This window comes from Microplitis demolitor, chromosome 3, assembly GCF_026212275.2.
Source record: "Microplitis demolitor isolate Queensland-Clemson2020A chromosome 3, iyMicDemo2.1a, whole genome shotgun sequence".
In the NCBI taxonomy this organism is placed as follows: domain Eukaryota; kingdom Metazoa; phylum Arthropoda; class Insecta; order Hymenoptera; family Braconidae; genus Microplitis; species Microplitis demolitor.
The window spans coordinates 18,613,188-18,620,853 of NC_068547.1; positions in this window are offsets into that span (position 1 = coordinate 18,613,188).

Sequence of the window (7,666 nt, forward strand, 5' to 3'; positions counted from 1 at the left end):
TTTCAGCGGTATACTCTATAGCAAATAAACCTCTCTCTTCCTCTCATGTCGCAGGATAATAGGTAAAAGTGGTGTACGCCACTCAACTATCCCGATGCAATTTTCGTCTAGCTTGGTTCACCGTTGGTAGAAACGTCTTTCGTGCTATGCCGGGTGTAGTTTATATAGTTGAGTTCGGTATAACTCCTCCTGCGAGGTAGAGGGGTGTTACATAGAGAGTACAGAGCTGGTCTAGTCGAGACGGCGGCGGCAGTAGCGATGACGATGGTAATGGTAGTAATGTTGGAGCAAGTAGTAGTGGTAGCGGGCTACGTCGTCGTCAGGGCTCAACGTTTCGGGGATTGCGTGCGTCGGCTCTGCGTGCATCGTTCTGAGGTGGTTGAACTTCTGCAAAAAGCTGCAAGCTCAAAGCTGCCCGGATAGAAGCGTAAGGGGAAAGAAAGGAAAGGTTCAACTAAAAAAAGTTATGACAAAGATGAAAAAGGATCGAGGGAAAGAAAAAAGAATAGAAGAGAAAATGAAGGTTTTGATGAAGAGAGACAGGTTATATGCTGTACGTTCGGTGGTTAGGTCATACAATATTCTAGTGCCAGTGCTAGGGATCTAACCTCACAGTCTAACCATCTAGTTCAAAAAAAATGTAAGGGGTAGATGAGTTTGAGTGAATACTAGATTGTATGGAGGAATGAGATAGAGTTGAATAAGATAAAATACTTTTGCAACGTCCTCACGCACACAGAAAGACGTCAACTGAATGTGTATCAATGAAATGGAGTTTTAGTGTAGAATACTACTTTGTACGCAACATATGTATGTATGTATGTATGGATGAAAAAGGGTGGTTTCCTCTAATACTATCACTATTATGTTGATTGTAGATGTCTAAGTGTAGATGTGCATGTATGTGTGTGTGTGTGTGTGTGAGTAGAGAGTAACCCTCAGGTCCCATACTACTCACAAAGAGCATCACGAATGAAACCAGCATCAGAAGAGAACAGCCGTCGTCCGTTTCCAGAAATGATGTCCTTTGAAGAGAATCTCAAGGTGTAGTAGTTTCATATGTCGTCGACTACGAGTGGTCCTAGTAGTAGTAGTAGTAGTGGGAGTGTTTGCTGTACACGGCAACCTAAACCACACACTCTTCTTTTATGAACGCCATCAAATATTTTTTATTTTATTTAACTTTATCTTTCTTTTTTGATCCATACATTTAATAAAATGACTTTTGTGCGACAGCTTCTTATTTTTCTTTATTTTTTTTTCTTTTATTATTCTCTATCATGAAAAGTAATAAACTTTTTTATTATTTAAAATGAAAAATATGTCGACCAAGCTTTAAGTTAATTGAATTGATTAAATAAATTCAGCAATTTAGCTACAAATAAAAATTATTAGTTTTTTTTATGGAAAGTAAGTTTTAAAGTTTTTAGTTTTGTAATAATTTTTTGTGATAAATTTTTTGAATTGATGGTTTATAGATTTTAGTTTTCCATCGTAACTTTAAGACGAGTGATAAACTTTGTATTGGAATACTGAGTTTCCTTATATCGACAATCATCCTGACTTAGATGTTTGCACAGTCTCATAATTCAATGGGGTACCATTACTGTAACTCACTTATCGAAGCGACAATGTATTGACGCGAACTTATTTCAAAATATATATGTATGTATAAACACGTATACATATATATGACCGTAGATGCAGTACAGAGCCTAACCGAAGAAACTTCCTTCCATTGGTTTCCGCGGAGAACCCGAAGCCAACTTGAATAAGTCAAGAGTAGCTTTGTAAAGCAGTCGTGAGAGTAAACGAGAAAGAGAAAGAGATAGAGCAAGTTAACTATATACATATATACATATATATTGAAAAGAGAAAATGAGAATGAGAGAGAAAGAAAATCGTAGCTGCACGACTTGTCGTTCTTATAGCAAAGTGAGGGCTTGCTCGTAACTGCAAAGCGTACGTCTCATTAATAATGGAGACAATTCTATTACGCTGTCTCTTGTACACCCTGAGCGGGTGAAGAAGTAGGATATCAACGCACATTGCACATACACACATTCATATACACAAATATACTCCTATGTGAAATTGAATTTACCATCACTCTGTGTACCAGCAGATAGAAAAGAATAATCAATACCGTGTATATTCTTGTGGAATATAAAATAAAAAGAAAAGCATTAGATCAAATGACTCGTGAAAGACAACCCGTATTTCGAGCTCGATCGTTTGTATTTTAAGAAATAAAATTGTGTGTTGACTCAACCGGATAACCTGAAATTATGGAATGCTATTGAAGTATCTTTGAGTCGGACCGTAATACTTACTGGGAAAAATAATTATGATAATAGTAGTATAAATAGAATAGAGGAAAATAATAATAGCTGAATAAATACATTTGCTTTTTAGATTTTAAATAAAACATTTAAAAATAAGTAAGAAATTTATAGAACCGAAGAAAGGCAGGAAGGGAAAGAAAGTAGACTTCGTAGGCCACAATGGGTTAAAAATTTTTTTTAAAAATTATAAATAGGAACGAAATTGAGAACAGGGCAAAGTGGGCCAGTGAAAATTTTTTACGCAAAATTTTCAAGCAAACGAGCTTTCGATAATTTATTTGTACGGATTTAAGGTAAAAGACCCAGTACCCGACCAGGGAACTAGTACTCGATCACTCCATGTATTTGTATATTTATATGTAGTGAAATTTAGTTAATATAGATATACAAATATATGAGTAATTGAGTAATATTTCCCTGATCGGCTACTGGGTCTCTTGCTTTAGCAGAAATTTCTTCTCAAATAAGAAGTTGACGATAATTTTGTTAAATCGGTATGAAGATAATTTGGTAGTTTTACTTCGTATTTTCTTTATTTCTGCTCGTAAGGAATAAGAATTTTGAAAAAAATATTTATCATTTTTTTTAACAGGCCATTTTACCTCTTACACCTTATTTTTTTATATGAAAAGGGAAGTAGTAAATTAAGGAATATTAGAATCAATTCCATGTATTTCAATACTTTACACTATAATTTACTTTTTTTATTGTATTTTTATATTAAAATTAGAAATGAGGGATAAAAAAAATTTCTTTTTTGAACTTTTCATTATCCGTACGAAAATAATGTTTATAGACAAATGACATATGATTACTGTAAAGATAGTAAATTACTTTAACATATATAATATAAAATATATTGACTTGAAATAAATATAAAAAATTGGTCTGTCGGTTGACCCTGTGGGCCAGCCCCAAAACTTCCCGCTCATTTCGAGCTCCTTGAGCTCAAAAATTGTTGTGGATACATTTTCAAGCTCTTCGAGCTCGAAAATACTTTTGTATGCCTTTGTTTTCGAAAAATAACGTTTTTTACCATTTTTTCTACAACGATATCTCTCGAACGAAGTCGTTTTTGAGAAATTTCGAAAATACAAAAAAAAAATTTTTTTTCAATTCTTTCGTTGACGGTTTCTCTTGAACGAGTGAACCGATTTTGATGGTTGAGGCGGCATTTGACGCGGCTTACAAAGTTTTAGAGCTGACTAGATTTTGGAATCAATCCATTGAGCGAATTAAAAGGTATTCAAAAAAAAAAAAATGTTTGAAAAAATTTTATTCTTGGAATATCTCCGAACGTACCCCACCGATGAAACTCAAATTTTCAGTTATAGTAAATAATAAGCCGCGTCGAATGACACCTCGAAGATCAAAATCGGCTCATTCGGTCAAAAGTGACAAAATATTTACATACGTACGTACATACATACATACACTCGGACATCATCTTGAATTTAGTCAGAATAGTTTCCTAGAACCTCAAAACGTCGACATCTGTTGGAATTTCGATTTTCACAAATCGGGGTGAAACCAATAACTTCCCGAATTTTTGAAAATTTGTAATTTTCTTAGCGGGAAGTTAAAAACATTAATTTTGGTTTGAAAAGTAGATAGAGTCAGTGAAAATGTAAAAGATTATTGTTACTATAATTCTTGGCGCCACTTGTATCTGAGTAATTTACAGTAGCATTATTATTTTCAGCATAAAATGGTTTAAAAAGACTTATGCATGTATAGCATGACGCTTATATTATTACAAGATAATAGCATAATCAACTCTTCGGCACCTCAATCAACCCCCGCAAGAAGAATTAACTTTTCTGCATACACTCCTCATGATTCATACAATCATCATCTTTCCAAGCTTTGTGTGTGTATTTATGTCTACGGTCTTGACAGAATTAAAAAGAGAAGAGTCTCCCTTTAATATAACATAATAATACGTGCAAGTGCGTGTAGATTTAACCTCAGTAAAATTCTCACAGACTGAAAAGCGCGTGTGGCGCCATGTAATTCCGGGTTTAAGGACCATCATGTCTACACATGATGCTGGATATCTAAGTGAAGTAGTGTACAGAAAATTTTATATTGTATGAAAAATACATAAATATTTGTGGAATTTAACATTTAGTTGGTACAATATTTATTTTCAAATTTTCTGTACGTTAAATTATTCTCTTACTAATAACATACTTATGTACTAAGTTATTTCAATTATAAACACATACTACATAGTTACATAAATCAAATTTAAATTACTCTTAAATTCTATCTTTATTTAATAAATAATTAATTGTTCACTATACAAAATCAAGAGTAAATTCGGAGTAATTACGGATTTCATTTAAATCCGAACTCACTCCGATCCAGAGTTTCAATTTACAATAAAATCTCCTTCAGGCTGAATTTTACTCCAAGGGAATTAAATATTTACACAGCCATCCACGCCGAATTTGTTCTGGATTTGATTGTCGTTCACTCTGAAATTTTATTACGGTGTTTTAATCACTCATATTCTGAATCTTATTGATACGCTTGAAGAAATCAACGGCGATAAGGCGTAGCGGATGACTGTTTATTTATTAAATCACCTCGGCGTAAAATTCACTTCGAAGGGGAGTTTAATTTAATATTAAAACTCCTAATCAAAGTTAATGCGGATTTGAATGAAATTCAAATCACTCCGAAATCACTCCGCTTTTCACAAGGTAATTGATGATTTAGGAAACTAGTGTACTTCAAAAAATGTAAATCAATATATAGATTAATTTAGACGACATACACGTGACATCAAGTTGTACTACTCGAGATATATGTCACATTATTTTTTTTAATCACATCCGAATAAATTAATTTCTTACAAAAGTTCTCTAGGGGAACCTGGGGCACGAAGGCCCCCCTCAAAAATTTGGTAATATTTTTTTCTTCACTTTTGGTCAAATCATGTTATCTCTGACGTTTTAAAGATACTTTAGGCTGATTTGCAATATCTGGGGCATAATGGACCACCTGAAAAAAAGTTTGTTACAAAAAATTTTTTTTTTTTTTCTAAGCTAAAATGAATTTGAAAAATTTATTGATTAAAGCTCTTTTAGGTCAATAGATTATATTGTGGTTAAAATAAAAAAATTAAAATTTCAATAAAACTGGTTATATCAGCTAAATAAAATTTGTTTTCAACAAATTTGAAGCCCACGGGATCATCAAAGTACGGTAATGGTCTATTTGTGCTTAAAATCTTTTTTTTTTTTTTTTAATAAAACAAAAATTTTTTTTGAGCTTTTTTTGAGGGGGAGCCGTCATGCCTCAAAAAAAAATTTTTTTTTTAGTTTTGGTAAAACCGTTATGGATTTGCTTAAGAAAGGACCAAATGAGGTTGACCTATAGATTAAAAGCCTTAAAAAATAATTACCGGCTTAAAAACGCCGACGTGCTCCAGTCCTCCCTACCGTTATTTTTTTGGTGATTATGCAGAATTTTTCACTTAATAATCATTAACTCTTACAGTTAGCAGCGTTAACTATAAGCAAAATACATAAAATAAATAACTGATTTTTTTTAACCACAAATCACAATAATTTCCAAATGACTTGTTAGAAATTAGTTGTGACGTTTAGAATTATCCCAAGTGTTTAATTATTAATTAATTTAATCAATAAATTAAATTTAAACCATAACTAAGTAATCACAATACACTCATAATACGATAATCGTATTAAATTAAGTAGCTATAGCTTATGAAGTTAAATATTACATATATATACATTCATATGCATATGTATATCCATCATTATCAAAATAATAACAACAATAATAAAGGTATACTGTAAACTCAGCTCTAAAGTAAACTTCTCAATAAGTTATCCAAATCCCTTGGATTTTGAAGTAAAAGCCAGTTGATCAAGATTAATAACATATTATACAAATGCACTTGATATTTCGGCCAAAAGCCCAGCACTTTAATATACAATACTACCTTGCATGTGATTAATGACGAACAATATCAGGAGACGTAGATGTTAGATGCGGTCGTCTGACAAACTGTGCTACAAATAATGACATATGACGGTCAATATAGCTGGAGAATTTGCTAAGACGAATAATACATCAGAATAACTTGGGAGTAAAAAGGAAAACCATAAATATAGATATAGAGCTCTGGTAAGGCCATAGTATTAGAGACAAAGAGAAGAGAACTGTAGTTGTGTAGTGAGACACTGAGACTGATTAAGGAGAAGAGATTTCAGTGAAATGTCTAAAATGTCTTGGAGACATTTGTAGAGGCCTGAGAAATGATATTGGACCTGGACCTCGGATCACGGTGTTTTGTTATATCACAAGGGTATAGAATATACATATATATATATATATAAGTAAATATGTGTATATCACTATAGAGTATAAGCCTGAGTAGATATAGAGAGAAGAAGTAAAGTAAAGGCACACAGACTGTGGTATCGACCGTCCGGACCTGCCTCACACCATTACTTCTATCTTTCTCTCTTGCTCTTTCTCTTTTACACAAGTGTGGAGTATAACGTCAGTTCAAACAGTTGGCCCGCACACTCTGTCGTCAGTACGATGAGTTGTGTGTCCTACTATTACAGACTCTAACTACTTACACTCATACAAAGTTTCGTCGCGCTGTCTGTAGTTGAATGCAATTGTACGCCCGTCACTACGTTGTATAGACCAATATTATACAAATACTTATGTAGATTTAAATGTATGATTACGTATTCAGTAAAACATTTTTTGTGTTTGAGTATTGTTACACGCATGCGCAAATAATTTGATTCATATATGATGTATATGCATTGAAGTAGACGCATTTACCTTGAGAGAGACCCAAAGCACTTGAGCTCATTCACGTGTACGATGAAATCTTGCGCTTACGTACAAAAGCAGCCAGGAATTAACGCTACACAGATTACAAAGAGATAAGCTAAATTCTAACTGACGGTTTACTTGATTATTTAAATTATATTATGCTATAATTGTGTTTATTTATCGGTGGAAGGGAAGAAGGAAGAGTATAAATGATTATTTTTGTAAATTATATTTTATTATTTAATTAGCGTTTAAAATATTAAGGATTTTTATTTGTAAATTATTAAATCAAATAATATTTTATTTTACGAGCAGTGAATAATTTCCAACTACTAAAAAAAAAATACCGTATACCAAAATTTTTAATATTTTTTTAAAACTTGAATTGTGAATTTCATATTTTTCAGAAGTAATAATGTTACTCATCAGGAAATATAAATATTTAATAATAAAATAGACAGGCATCGATACTAAATTTGGCATAAAAATAT